General features: G+C 40.3%; 1 protein-coding gene across 2 annotated transcripts in view; it reads right to left on the reverse strand.

Moving 5' to 3' along the window:
* coro2aa (coronin 2Aa) overlaps positions 1–16,334 on the reverse strand; it is a 40,183-nt gene that overhangs the window by 20,409 nt on the left and 3,440 nt on the right. Inside the window, exon 1 of one of the 2 annotated variants that reach the window (XM_083984285.1) lies at positions 2,508–2,915. The exons of the other annotated variant lie outside the window; for it this stretch is intronic. The gene's annotated coding sequence lies outside the window, so the exon portion shown is untranslated. Of the gene's footprint in view, positions 1–2,507; positions 2,916–16,334 lie in introns of those variants that run through there. 2 annotated transcript variants of the gene reach the window in all.

Raw genomic sequence — 16,334 nt, forward strand, 5'->3', positions numbered from 1 at the left:
AGGTGTATTAATGATTAACATACACAGGAGTCTGATGGGCAGGGTGTGGAGAATTTGAATGACACCATTCAACTCATGAATGAAAAAACAAAACAACTTGTCAACTTCATGTGTGTGTTATGTATTGTAAAATTGCACCTCATTGGGTTTTCTTGGGTTTTCATAGCATCTGTTGATCTATATACATATTGTAGCTGAGCTTTGCAAATGTTTTTATTTCTTTCAGCCTATTTCAAGCACCGAAAAGACCAGAAAATGAGCAGAAAAGACGTCAAATGTGATTCAATTCTAAATCTGGTATAGATGTGAAGACAGAAACTTGAACAAGCCTCATTTTTATAGCCATGGTTTTTATGTTGGATTGCCATGGATTGCGCTACGAACAAGTCAGATCTTCTTAACCACTTTATCTGGAAGTAATAATCCATGGTTACAGAGGAAAAGTGTACGGTAAGTTGGACCAGGAAGTCGGTATGTTGACTACAGTGAACGTTTATAACCGTTTGCTTTCAGTTTGTTTCTCTTCCAAGTTAACTAGGGGAATTTATTTACAACCTGTCTCAAGGTCTCTTATTGTAGTATCCTGTTATTATCACTGTTCGAAACAAGAGCAAAAACAATTGATACCAAAGATGTAATAAAGTGGAATTATCTGTTGGTGGCGGTCCAAAATTACCAAGCTTTCAAACTTATCTTAGCCATTTATTGATGTGAAGATTTGCTGTTGGCTTGCTGCGTATCACCACCACAATGGTGACTGAGCCCACAGCCGCTCTGATGCAAGTAGTTCAATATTTCTGTAGTATTACAAACTGGGTGTCTGCCCAGAGAAATGATTGCATGAAGACGTTCCAACTAATGCAAACCAAACATTTCCTCCTGCTGGAGCTTCACATAAAAAGCTTTTTATGTGAATCAACACAAGCTAATTTAGGAAGTTATCACAGGAAATTCAATATATCATGCATCAAAATCAATGCATCTACAGAGACAATGCAGTGTGAGTTATTTCGATGAGGAGCTGCTGCAGACCGTACATCTCTGACGTGTCAGCCAGGTGCTATGACTCCATACCTGGCAGCATAGATTCAGTTGCTCACAGACTGATTGTAAGAGTCCAGTCGCTGACTGACCTCTTTATCAAAATGTCAACACTTTGTTTGTGCTGCTCCCAGAGTTTCCTGACTGAAGAATCGAACCACATTGAGTGTTACCACCTGTAACTATAGGTGTCGCCAAAACAACCAGAAAAATCCTCTTCAAGGCCGCCAATTTCCGGCCACACGGTGAGCAGGTATCCCATTAGCTCAGTGGTTTCTCATTGCGAGGTTCCCATCATTTCCCCAATGAGGAGGAGAGTACACAGTTCCTGTACTGTAGGTCCATTAGCCACATGCAAAGATTAAGTGCAAGACAATACAATGCAAATCAAGGATCTTCTTACAGACAGGACACCTATACAGAGGCCGCCAGTAAGGTTTGATGTTGGTACAAAAACTACGATAGATTCAGTGTTTCTTTTGGGAATTATAAACATGTTAATTCTCCTTCTTTGTTAATCAAGAAAATATACCTAACACCAGTCTAAATTTTGGGCTTAAATAGGAAAAATCTACAGATTTTGAAAATGAAAAAGTGAAAATAAACCAGCCTGAGAAGCTGATTGAGCACATTTCAGTCAAGACTCAAAAAGCACAGAGCTTCGATACCCGGCCCTGACTGCACTTCCACAGTTTGGACCAAAAAACCCTCTGCTCATAGATCCATAATCCTTTGACGTGAGAAACAGGATACCAGGCTTAATGAAAAGACCTCGAACAGACTGCCATTCAAACCACAAGGCACATACTTCAGCCAACGCTGGTGTTTTCAAGGGTGGACGCCACCATAAATAACCATCTGTGGGTAGAGATGACTTGACCGGGACGGTGGATGATGATGTCATTTTCACTGTCGTGGAACAACTTAAGTTTCATATTGGTATTTTTCTGTCGTCAGCAAAAAATAGAAAATACTTCCACGCTGAATGCCGCCCAATGAGTGGCTACGTGTCCAAGTTTAGGGGAAATAGGATAATTAAAATAAATCTGTGCTGTGCAGGGAAAGTTTTTTTCTTTTTTTTAAGTTCTTTTCCAAATATGCATGGATTCAGGCAAAGGACTGGTTTGAGGGAAGATTTTCTGTTTCATCTTGTTCAAGCCTGTCTCCTGCACATGCACACACACTCCTGAGTTTGAATCCCCAGGGTAAAAAACTCTCTGTCTCTCTCTCATTCTCCCTCAAACACACACACACACACACACACTCTCACACACTAAACAGTAAAGATCGATAACAGAATGTCAAATCGCAGACACTGTTCGGAGAGAGAGCAGGACATGAAAGAAAGTCAGCAGAGAGACACCTCAGACATAAAAAAAAGAGAAAAACAGTTGAGCAAGAGGGAGTGTATGTGTGTGAGGAGTGTGAGGAGGAGTGAGGCAAACTGGGAGTTGAGGAGCACTCACCCTGTCGAGTGAGTCTTCACCGGCACGAGGAGCAGCAGCAGCAGCAGCAGCAGGTCCTTGAGAAAAAAGTTAAGTCTCTGTGTCTGAGTGGCAGCCAGAAGAAGAAGGAGGAAAGAACTCACTCTTCTTGCTTTATCTCAAGCACATGGAGATTCTGGTTCCTCTTCTTCGGACAAACACATGCACTCTGACACACACACACACACACTCAGACATACACAACACACACAACACACACACACACACTCACACACAAGCAGGCGACCTGTCCAGAAATCTTAATGTCCTGTCCAAGTAGAGTCCCAATCGAGCTGCTGCTGCTGCTGCTGCTTCTTCTTTTGATGTGCACACAGACAGACAGCCCGAGGAGACGGTGGGTGTGTGTGCAGCATGAAGGCCGGAGCGTGTGTGAACAAGCAGGGGGAGAACGCAGGAGTGCGTACACTCCCAGAGAGGGGAGGTGACTACAAGGAGAGACAGAGAGGGAGGGAGGGAGGGAGGGAGGGAGGGAGGGAGGGAGGGAGCAGGTAATCACACTCCCTCTCTTTCCTTGAGAGCCGCTCCCTCCTCGCGTCACTCCTCCACAATGTTTGCTCAATCAGGATGTCTCACTCCATCTTTGAGAGGAATGACAGGAGGAGAGCAAGAAAACCGCAGACACTCTCTGTCCGACTTGTATAAACTCTATACATTTATCTCCGTAACTATAAATGCCTTTTCCCAGAGAGACAACACATCATGTCTCCAAGCAGAACTTTGCCAATTCATTCAATTGGCAACTGTCTTGATAATGATTTAATGATTATTTAACTGTGTCAACCATTTGTCAAACACAAATGCTGAACATTTTGAGGGTTTAGCTTCTCAAATGTGAGAATGTGCTGCTTTTCTTCGTCGTAATGTAATAGTTTAGGAAATATCTTTGAGTTTCTGACCAAAAAATCTAACAATTTTAAAACATTTCTTTCAAAAATTTCAATGACAAACTAATTAAATGATAAGGAAAATATGTAAAAGTTGCGGCTCTATTGCAAGTGAATTAATATGGTACCTTTTTTTAAATGTAATATCTATACACGGCAGAGAAGAGCAGCAATCACATTTTAAGAGATAGATCCATCAAATATTTTTCAACTTTGATTGAAACCATTCATATTGGCTCAAAGTGGCTGTGGATTAATTTCCTTTGAATCATCTCATCATTTCATCACAGAAACACTGCATCCCATATCACCCACATTTTGTAATTAGACTCTCCCCAGCTGACATATGGCATCATTATCTAAACTCCTGTATCAATCCACAGAAGACCAATACCAATGTTTCCTGTCCACCTCATGAAGAGTAAACTGGACACAACTGGTGAAATGTACATTTATAAGACAAAGACAGCATCTCTGGACTTTTTGACATGCCTCTGCCTTTCACCACTCCACTTCAATAAAAGGAGATAGACTTTTATTTTGAAAGAAGCTAAAGTTGGGACACATTTAAACAGCAAAAAGGGACTTTCCTCTGCATACCTGACTATTAAGCTGTATTAGGTTTTTGTATGAATTCATCAATTCATTCTCAAGCTGCACAGAACAAGAGTGCAGACCAGATGTTCTCCACTGCAAAGACACCAAACTAATATTTCTACCTAATGTAATAATCTCTGGCAGCCCCTCTCAAACCATCTGTCCTCTCTGAAGTTTGATCTCACACTCCTCAGTCCAAGCACCTTCACATTTAAAGCATAAAGGTAGATTGGTTGGACTGTTTGGTACCATGCCCAACTGCTTAATAAAAAAAAATCCTATTCAACCATTCACATGGCTGCTGCTGGACAGTCAGCGCTCCAAGTCAAACTCAAACATTACGTAACGGCACATCAGCACCAGAGGCTAGCCTATCAGGTCGATAGGAGAACGGGTTGAAAAAAAGCTGGTCACTGACAGCTGGCCTACACACGGCCGAACAGGGGTGTAGCTGGGGGGGCTAATCAATCGTAGTTATTGCAGAAACGTGCATGCCTGCACACCAGTTGTAAGCACTATTCCTGTAATGCAATGATTAGACCTTAGTGAGGTACAGAGCTTTTAGATCAACTTGGCTTCTTTTATCAAAATTGTTAAGTTTGCAGTTATTTAATGTCTGTATTATTCTTTATTGTTTTGTTTTTGCATCTATTTATTGCAAGTTTAATGGCCTAAACTCTGTCAATATCTTCTATGTGCTGTCTTCATTTGTGTCCATGCAAAAGAGTAAACTGCTCTCACTAGAGCACCATGAATAAAACTTGAATAAATGCATGAATTCATTGAAGTTAAGGTATTTGAATACTCTATTAGAAACCCTAATGGAGTCCTACATTTTTTTTTTAATTACTGAAAACCTGAAAAAGTATTCCTCTTTGAGAAAGACTGTTGTAAAATACAGAAATGTGATCACCAAAATAATTTTTGTCATGGTGAATAGAGTTCCTTACAATAGTGTATACATTATTACATTACTACCACTGATGAGTTCATGTGTGAGCAGCAGTTTAACATTGAAAGTAATGAGGCGAAGCGAATATGCCCAACATTACACACATCAATTTATATCTGCACCATAGATAGCAGATAAAAAAGGGCAACATTCTTCTTCCTTTATATTGAAACGGAGAAAAACAAAAAATAGAAAAGGAAAACCCATCATGCAAAGGACAAGGCAGCCAAAAATTGTAGTTACAGGAGATACACACACCCACGTATACACACTAATGCCAAAGCTGGCCCCAAACACAAATACACAACAAAGTCCAACGGTCACACAGATAAGAGGCAGAACACACGCAACCTGGGAAAGACAGGGTCCATCAAAGGCAGGAGCTTAACGCGACAATCAGCTGGGATCATTTTTAATCAGCGAGGACACACCCACCCAAACTTCCTCATCCATTCACAATGAGCACTCAGCCCTTTAAAAACTGGAACTAGCTGCTCTGCAGAAAACAACAGACTGACTCTACAGAAACATGGACGAATCTGAGAGAATAGTACCAAACAATGCACGGACATGAGCAGATTTTAAATGTAAAGTTCAAGCGGGTTTAAATCTAGGCCTGTGCGTCTGCTCCTCTTATCATAGCAGACACACAGCGTTGATTTATGACACCTGTTGGCTCCACTCGTTGTTTCACTCTTTCATTCAGTTCTAGTCTCTGAATTAAACCACAGTGTTTTCGAGTGAGTATGTGTGTGTGTGTGTGTGTGTGTGTGTGTGTGTGTGTGTGTGTGTGTGTGTGTGTGTGTGTGTGTGTGTGTGTGTGTGTGTGTGTGTGTGTGTGTGTGTGTGTGTGTGTGTGCAATGTGTGTGTGTATGTGTATGTGTGTGTCTGACTTGTGGCAATTATCAATAAGGACAGGGCATGAGTCCTAAAAGCCTGTGGCTCTTTCCAGAGAGCTCAAACCAGGGGGCTTGCTCTCTAATCACAGATCACACAGCCACAGACTAATAGCTGGCTTCTGTGAGAAAATGGGCCAAAGCCTTTGACACTACAGAGCCACCGTGACCTTCCCTTCCTCACTTTGTCATTGCTGATTAGCCGTCTTGACTGTGTTTTGACTGTGAAACACCTGGTTTCAGTGCCAAGTGCAGTCGTGAGGTTTTTTAGGCTTTTAGCACTTTAAATGGTCAAGCGTTAATTCACTCACTGGGCAAACAGTCCCATTGAAGTGGACACTTAACTGAACAGGTGCAGTCCCTTTTTCAATAGGTCATCTGGGGCTATTGAAATCCAGTGTACACAGAAAGCTCCATTAAAGACAGATTAACTTACACGAGTGTTTCTGAGAGCAAACAACATGTCTAAATGACTAGTTGGGGCAACACCTTCTCTGAAATACAACCACAGTCACATCACTTGGTCACGTGTGTGAGTCCTGACTGAGCAGCACTGTGCATGACAAAAAATGCTAAAAAAGCTTGACCTTCCATATCGTGAATTTGCATGTTGCTTTACGCTCTGGTTTTAATGCTTTACTGTGCAAATGAGGAGACACACCTGTCTGAACTGAAGGGAGAGATACTGATTCTACAAGTCACCTCTGCAGCAGCCAGTCAGAAAAAACACTTTCTAATTCATTTGCAATTTATGTGCGTTAACACTTAATTTGAGGATAATGTGATGGATCCTCCAATATGGCAATACTGGAGAGCTATTATTGTAATTTGAATTAACAGAAATGACACATAGATGCAATTCTTTTTAGTCGAAAGAGAAAACAACATTTAGAGATTGTGTGTAGCTATACTGTTTATCAGGCCAATGGTTCAATCGAGTGCGAAGATGCTGGCAAGACTCGGGGGATTCAGGTTGTCAAGGAAGTAAGCTGTAAGTGGGGTAAATATATCAAAGACTCAAATACCACACACCATATCCTAATATATACTATATAAAGTTAATGTAACATGACAGAAGAGCAACCATCTGTGAGAACGCGCCCTGTCATGACCCACCCTCACAAAATGAAGATACAGTAAGGCCTATGCATAGTTGAGTTTCAGATCTGATCATAATCTCCTCTTGTGTCTCAACAGGCCAAGGTGTGACTAAACACACTGATATCTGTGGGTTATAAACCTCTGCCTGCACTGGCCTACTACCAGTTTGTTTCCAGCCAACACACACATTTGATAATATAGACAATAAGGTTGGTCGCACAGCGTTAAGGAGTGCGTCAGCCTGCCAGTATTCAGACATTCAGATCCATTCGAGCAGATCAAAGACAGAAAGGCGATGACAATCAGGAGAAGGGAAGTGACGAAGAGAACAAAGTATTTGATAAGATGCCCAAGAGTGATCCTTAAATTAATGTTGTCGTCAAATGAGGAGCCATGTTTCATCATATGGTCGACCGAAGTACACGGTGTGATGGTGAGCTCACCTCCAGCTAGCTGAGCTGTTTCATGACTCACATCGTGTTAGCATGCCCGTGCAGCACACCTCGTTCCATCGCGGCCAGCTCACTCCGATATCTGCATCAACACAGCTGTTTGAAACGACTCCCATTCAGTGTATGATATCACATCCTTACCTACCTGCTGCTTACATCAACTTTGGCAGGGAATCGTGGTTTGTACAGCCAATAAAGCCCTGGATTCACATCACAGGGAGACATGCACTCGTGAAAAATACATTTCACATACTTTAAAGATCAAGACTCACATTTATGCGAGTCTGCACACCTCTCTGTTTTCACACACACACACACACACACACACCTACAACTAGGCTGATTTTAGTGTCAAAGAATGTAATCTTCCACACACAATCACATACAAATGTCTGGCATCCAGGTGAATAACAACAACAACGGCAACTGGGATCGACGAGCTGGAAACCAAATCAATGCCTTTATTGACTTACAGTAACATGGTCCAGACTCAAGGCATGCTGGATGGAGCTTTTACTGCACACAAGCTGTTTACGATCACATCACGGAGAGGGGAGGGGGGGTGTTGAAAGAGCAATACTTAAAAGTGTTTAATATATTTGCTACATAGCTAAAATAACTTACATTTTCTTTTTTAATAACAACACAATCAACAACTCCTGTCTTTTACTAGACGTCTTTGTAGCCTAGTTGTTGTAATATTTTTTACGAGGGTTTCTACTATTTGTTATCATCTGTTCGTTCTTTAGGCCCCGCCTCCACTTAGTCACTGTTGCTATGCTAGTAAATATTTCCATTTTAGCACGTGGAGTCAGCGGTTTACAGCATCAGTTTGAGCAATTGAAATATTTATTAATCTATAAAACAAAGATTTAAGACAGCAGCAGACGAAAGCTCCTCATTTGTATTTGTCTTAATGAAAAAAAAGAGTGGATTTAAAGGGGAACTAGGTTTTCCGCTGTTTTGCTAACCCAACTCCTGGCACATTTATTTTCAACAGAGCTGGCGAGAAAGCAATCAATAGAGCAGTGGATAAAGTTATTTATCAAATACGCATTACACTGTGTATATTTCTGTAGTCTTATCTGTCATAAACAAGAGATTACGGGTTACGGAGCGGGTTTGTGTCCAGTGCCGCCGAGACAAGAGCTGGGACACCGTGGTGAAATGGACTAAACTCTGGGTCTCTTTTGGTTCAGACTCCTGTATTTGGAAGTTCAAACATCTCAATTTTCAAGAAGTCTAAGAAAAATATCTAATTGTGAAATAATCTAAACCCAAAAGGTCCACAATTTGAATTTTTGAGAGAAACAAAATGGTATTAACTTGATATTCAAGCTGTAGCCTAATGTACAATGACAATCAAACTGAGGACCCTAAGGACTTAAAAATTTAATTTGTACAAATATTTATTAATTTATCTTTATCCCCATACATCTTGAACAGTATGTTTTTGCTTTAAAATAAAAATGAATAGGCAAGGCAAGGCAAGGCAATTTTATTTGTATAGCCCGTTTTTACAAACAGTTTGTCTCAAAGGGCTTTACATGGCATCGTAACAACATCCTCTGTCCTTAGACCCTCACATCGACTGAGGAAAAACTCCATGGAAAACCCTTTTAACAGGGAAAAATCAGAGAAACCTCAGGGTGAGCAACAGAGGAGGGATCCCTCACCCAGGACGGACAGACGTGCAATAGAGTGCCAATGCACAGCTAACAGGTGTGGTCAAAGTACTTTTACAAATCAAGTTACCACTTTATAGGCCTATTATAGTCTAGGATCAACTCCCAAATAATGTAGTGTGAACTGGACTTTTCTAAACATAGCATTTTGCCCATGTTGATGATACTACATTAGCGTTAAGGTGTTAAAAGTTAGTTAAACAAGTTTACAGAACAGATAAACACACAATTTAATCCACTGCTTACATTTTTGCTCTTGTTTTTAAAAAGGCAAATATAATATTACTCTGTCTACTTTGGCTGTAGACCTAATTAATTATAAATCCAAACAGCACACAACAGCAACAAAGGGAAACTCTTTATATAGGGGTAGCCTAATGTTTGTTAGCTTGGTACCATGAAAGGAACAAGACTTCCCGTTATCACCTGTAAATAGGTGTGTAAAGTAGACTACATGTGCATAATAGGCCTGCAACAAAATCCTGTATTTCTATACCTGTTCATTCTACAGAATATCAATCTTTCAGTAAGAATTTGATCAGAAATTTCAAAAAAAAAAACACACATAAATGTGTCTTACGTGGACCAAGAACTTTAAATCACAATATATCCATGTCCCCTTCACATCCAGTGTGGCAATTATAATTATGGATCATGCCAGCTAGAAAGAAGAGTGTGTCTCAGGTCGTATAGCCTCAAGAGGGTTTCTGTTATCTTGTATTAATTACAACAAATCGAAGCTACTCTGCAGACAGCCAATGGAGAAAAAAAAAGCTCCTGACACAGTTAAAAATATTCAGCATCAAAGAGAGGAGGGGAAGAAATGCTACAGGACAAAATGAGGCTTGATGTTCTTAAATTAGTTCAAGAGGCACTGCCTGAGGAATTAGTATGCAAACGAGACGTTTTTTCATTGCAGAATTTACTATTTGTCGTAAGTATACATAATAAATGACAAAATGGCTGAAGGACGATCAATTATTCAGCAAAGGCAATGAGCCTGTCCCTGAAAGCAGACCAAATAAGTCACTGAGATCCTTGTCATTTAAATTAATACAGTGCGCATACAGGGCTTAGCCTCAGCGGCTAAAGGCCATCCATCCATCCTAACCATAGTAACTGTAGTCAAGGTGAGTTTCACTTTCTGTGACTCATGGGGATTAGCCTGCCTGTATATATAGGCTCAGCGTCCCTCTCTCTGTGAACAATACACACACTGCTGCAGTGCACACCCTGTTATCAGGCTGAGGGAGGCCACTGCTAATCAGATCACGCCCATTAGCTAACTGCATTAACGCGTTGTGATAGTCGTCCACACAGAACGTGCAGCTCACTGATGTGTAAGTCCCCAAGTGTTTGTCTGTGACATCTTGCACCAAAAGAAAAAAGAAGTATACCATCATAACCAAATATATTTTGGATACAAAAAAAAAAAGACTGTTTGTTCTCATAGCTGACTTTTATCCAACTTGTCATTTATTTTCATTGTCTTTGTTTAGTGTGTTTATGTGCTAATCTGCTGACCCTGCTAACCCTGACCCTAAAAATAAATCACAGCTGAGGCCGATGGGAAGGTCGTTAGTTTTACAGGTATTTATCTGAGCATGAACAACACTGCAGTGTAAGTTCACCCTGAGTGGGATATGAATATTTGCCTGCAACAGAACTGTCAATCTCATGGTGACATTGGACATGGATTTACCCTCTGTTGACCATGAATATCTGTACAAATTGATATGGTAATGTATCTACTTGGTATATTTCAGCCTGGGTCAAGCGTACCGTAATTTCAATCCATAAAGCCATGCTGCTACTGCTGCTAAAACTATATTACAAAAAATATATATCAAGCAAAATCAACATGGGTTATTTTAAATGTTTGCACTGTATCAAGAATCCTGCATGAACTGTAGGTGGATGGATGCACTCATGTAAACAGACCTGGAAATCCATCTACCAGCATTTGAAAGACTTGTTGACTCCAACAAACAAATGTGCATACTTGCCACCGGCCTTGTCAGAGGGCGAGCGTACATGTGCTCTGACAGCATCTTTCATGGCCATTAGTGCTACTTTAGGCCTCTGATCAATAAGGTGAACAAACACACACATCAGTGGAGAAAAGCCATCTACTGCTTCTCCTCATGAATAATGAATCAGACTCTGCTGACCCATCTGCCCGTCGATTAAGACCCCCTGACTCCTGAAACAACAGGAGCACACACACACACACACACACACACACACACACACTGACTGAAACAGCTACATTAACAAATGCATGTTAGAGTCAGTCTTTTAGCTTCTGTGCTTAACTCAAAGAGAGTCATATCAGTTTTAACATTCATAATATATACTGCAAGTGCCGTTCCTCTTAAAATTGCCTTTGATGTTGTTGCTCATATACCACAGAAATTAAGAAATTAATCTTATGTATCAAACAATATTTTTGCTAATAAGAAAAGATGAAGAAACACATCACTGCTACGTTAAATGTGTTTATATTTCACCGACATTTTCTGTTATTTCTGCCGTTCCCCCGCCTATTTAGGCCGGGGAAACCTATGGAAAATAACAGTCTGGGAGGGTGAAAAATTGCTCTTTGTTTCAAATGTTCATCACTCATAAAATATATACAAGCTTGTGATAAATTTTTATCTATTTATTATATATGTATTTGTTATAAATATGTATGATCCATACATCTGAGGAAGTGACGGGGGCAGGGATTAAATGAGGACATGGACCTGGGTGAAAGCAAGGTAGAAATGAAATATGAAAAATTCATTTGTAGAAACTAAACCAACATTAAATAACAAGCATAACAACAGCATGTTATTTCCAGTTACCAGGACAGGAATCAGCATCACAATCAAGTGTCTGTGTAATAAGAAAATTTACGTTTAAAAAAAAAAAATGCTCTAGATATATATTTTGCAGAAAACTGACCTTTAGATGTGTGACTTGTGTAAAGACATGAGAGGGAGAAGCTGCAGCTAAAGAACATTAACAGCTAATCAGCAAAGTGTCAGATAAACACTGGATCTCTCAGTGTCCAAATGGATCACTGAGCTTTCCTCTTTCCTGTGGCCTTCACTGTGTCACCTCGCTCGCCGCCTGAAAAACTTGTACAACAGCACTGGGAGCTCGACATTGCACAGATCCACAGACTTTTTTTTCTTTTCTTTTTTTTGACGTAATCCTCTCCCTGTGTGCCCCACGTGGGAGCAGCACCAGATAATCCTCAAACAGTCGGACAGCTGTCATGTCAGAAACGTGCAGGACAACCTGCCACGACTGATCTGAGTATGAATGATGTAACGTTGAGGAGAGGAAGCACACGCTGGAAACACAAACAGCTCTTTTCATGCTATTGTTTAAAAAAAAAAAAAAGAGCCATTCTGCTTTGCTGTGTAAATGACCCTGCCCTGCAGTGACAAGAAACAGCAGAAGCTGTTTTGTTGAGGGGGGGGGGGGGGGGGGAGCTGGTGGTCTGCGTGTGACAATAACAGCGAGAGGTCCTGCGGTCGGTCACGTGCAGGCTCTATGGTTACATAAGGGCATTTTAGGATTTTCAAACCATTGTCAGGACAAGTACAGTAATCATCCTTAACATCCACCAGTGGACTGTTTCCCAAAGCCTGTGCACTTAAATATGACAGACCTGAATCAGTTTGTTACCTGGACCCGAGTGCATCAAGCATCAAATGACAAATACGACCAACAATAACAAATCATTCAAAAAACATTGCACTGTAATTAGGTGTGACTTGAGCAGGAAGCCACAACTGACTAATGTGACTAATAAAGTTGTTGCAACAATTATCACATCAATCAGTCGTCACACACCTACAGTTTGGAAACTTAATTGTGCCTTGCTCCAAAAGAAAGAGATAAGGAATACAATAAAACCATCAACAGAAAATTAATTTGTAGCTATTCTGATAATGGTAGTCAAATGTAAAGATTAGCAGTTGTTTTTGTTTTTTTTTACCACTGTGATCTGAATATTTTTGAGATTTAAACTGTGGGACAAAACAAGCAGCTAAAATGTGCATGTAAATACTTGCAAGTATACTTTTACTACTTTCTGACATTTTATGGATTAAACAATTAATTGATTATTTAAAAAAAAAAACATTGATTTATTCATTACATTGATCAATGCATCTACAGCCAATGTATTTACTGTTCTCAGTGTCATATCATTGTAAGCTGAACATATTTGGGTTGGAGAGAACTATTTTGATGACGTTATCAAAGCTGATCGTGTCTGAACATCTTAAGTTATTGTTCTCCTAAAAACCTAAATCCAGGGTGTACTTTACATGCCATTAAAGACCAGATTAAAACATCTGGTTTTGATTGGTGCCAGAAAAATAGCTGAAATCTGTCCAACACAAAAAGCTTTTTAGTACACTCTTTAGTGGTTTTGCTTCATTTGCATTAGAGGAACTACTGGTGTGGACTAGGAAGGTTTCAGTATTGTGACAGATTTACCTTGAAATTCATTAAGTAAATGGCTTTTCAAGTAAAACAAACATTTGTCTTATCTTACAATGTGAGATATTTGAGGATATGGATCATGGAAGAAGCCTTATTTCACAGGTTTGTATATAATATTGTCTCTTAGGCCTCTAAAGAGTCCCAAAGGAGGCAGTTTAAGTCAGTATCAGTAGTTTCATTGACAGTGTGAGAACAGTAGGATTAAATGTGACAGGACACAAACACCATGAAGTCGCCTTGGTCCTGCTGGGCGGGGAGGCAGGACTTCATTAGGTTTAGTGAAGAGTGAACCACAGGAGTCAGAGACTTAAGGCCCCCGGGGGCTTTGTTCTGGAGGTATAGTCATGTATGAGGCATCATTTAGTGGCAACGTCAGGTTCTCCACCACCAGCAGCACCACCTCAGACCACAGAGGACATGTGAGATGATCTCATTCACCTTCAGGCTGTTTCTAACCTGTTACTAAATCAGTGACATAATCCAACAAAAGGGCAAAAGCAAACAGGAATACATGATACACACAGTTTCTGTTGGAGCTAGAGGATCCAACTGCACACATTTATTTCGCTGAAACAGTTTCTCAGTCAATCGATTTGTTCCTTGCAGCCGCTGAAATGTAAGGATTTTGTTTCTCTCTGTTGTGTACTCTTGGAAATTTCATGCCTGCCGGGTTAGAGCTGTTAGTTGCAAAAAAGCAGTTTGAAGACCCTTGTATCTAGGATGACCTTCAACAGCCATGCTCATGTGCAGCCATGGTACTTTCAGCCATACTCAAAGTGAAAGCGCCAACATGTAGATGTTAAGTCGGAACAATCAATATTTGCATTATTTTGACTTGACAATGGCACTAGAGAAAAAGTTAATAAAGTTCTTCCAATTCAACCTCTGGAGACCTTGAATAATACAATATTCACCAAACACCAGGGCAAAATTTACATCTATTGTAAAAATATTTCTCTAAAAAACAACACTGTCACTAACTGGTGGCATTAAAATAAAGTCAGCAATCAAAGTTATAACTATTTATACTCTGGAGGGACTACTGCATTTCAGTCTAGATCAAAGAGTTCGACCACCCAACACTGCCATCTACTAAGCCACATCACTAGTATGGCTACAAATATTTTACAGATTAAACATAAAGCTGCAGGATATCACCATGTAGTTGTGTTTTTTACAATCCAGTAACAAAAGGCAGAGACTCTCCATCCTACACTGACAGGCCTCCACCACAGTCTCACCGTGTCACATAATGACTTATCACCCTTTCATTGGTTTCTTCACCTCCGTGCGCATTAACAGCTAATGAGCCACAAAAACACAACAAACGCAACACATTTTGCACACTCAACGCTGCAGAGGAGAGCTACATGCATGCCATCTGTGCATCAGTGCGTCAGGAGCAGTTATCAGCCAATGCCTTTGAATCTTTTGCATTTGGGTGAAAATACCCCGATACCACACAAGGCTGTCGCTAATAACAACATTCATCCTTGATTATTTTCTCATTATTTTTTCATTGGGTCTATAAAACGGTAAACTGATGTTTTTAAATGTCTTAAGAGCTCTTCACCTTGATATATTATCTCACTACAAGGCCTTCTTACGTAGTAGCAGTTCTGGTGCTTTCCCTTATTATTTCAAGTGATCTATCAGCAGGAGGGGCAGGCCTATATCCAGTTATCAAGGAAATGCAAATGATTACATTTCCATTTTTACTGAGCACTTAATATCGTCAATGTTTACTTAACTGTTTCAAAGCCTCACGAAGATCATGAGATATGATCCAAAGCTCCAATGGATCTAAAGATATTCAGCGTACTGAGGGCTATAAAATGGCAGCTAGTGTTTTTATTTGCAAATATTTGAGAAGTTGGAACCAGTGCAAAATCAATCAGCTGTCAAAATCGCTGCAGATCAATTTTCTGTTGATAAACTCATTAATCAATTAACTATTCTGTCCAAGTGTTGTGCTGCACACTTGGCTTGTTATGTGATTGCACAGGATTACAACTGCAGTTCAAAGTACAATATTAGACTAAATATCAACAGACTTCTGAGGTTATCAAGTCATAATGTTTGTCTAGAATACAGGTTATTTGACGTTGACTTTATTGCACAACAGCAGCATGACGGAGACGTATATTGCCTAGAGGGGATTTCTACCAATCAGGTCCTCAGGTCCAAAGACCTATTTGCTCAAAAGCACGCCTGCAATTCACAGCAGTTATTACAGCAGGAAGGACTTTGATACCTGTAACCAGCAGCGAGTTTGCGCACCATGTTAGAAAACTGAATGGGACTCTGGTTACTGTTTTGACATGGGTGACAGTAGGCTACAAGACAAATAAACAATAACTTATCCCCCTTTTTTGCAGGAAAGAGCTTAGGGGAGAAGAACAGCAGAGTCTCTGCTTCCGAGAAACTGAAGATCTGAGCCTCCACATAGCAAACTGCACAAGTCACAGTTTGGACAAAGTGGGAGAATCTCAGGTATGTGTTAACAGTCTGTGTGATAACATGCCAGAGATACAGGTTGGCGCTTTATGGCCTGACATGAAAGTGCACAGCAGATTTCTAGAGACACACACACACACACACACACACACACACACACACACACACCATAATTAGGCAGAAGAGAGTCCAGTGTCTTCAAATACCACAAACTCCTCATTAAAAACTATCTGCATCCATCAGGACGTGTCATTTCC

The sequence above is a fragment of the Trachurus trachurus genome (assembly GCF_905171665.1).
Source record: "Trachurus trachurus genome assembly, chromosome: 1".
NCBI lineage: Eukaryota > Metazoa > Chordata > Actinopteri > Carangiformes > Carangidae > Trachurus > Trachurus trachurus.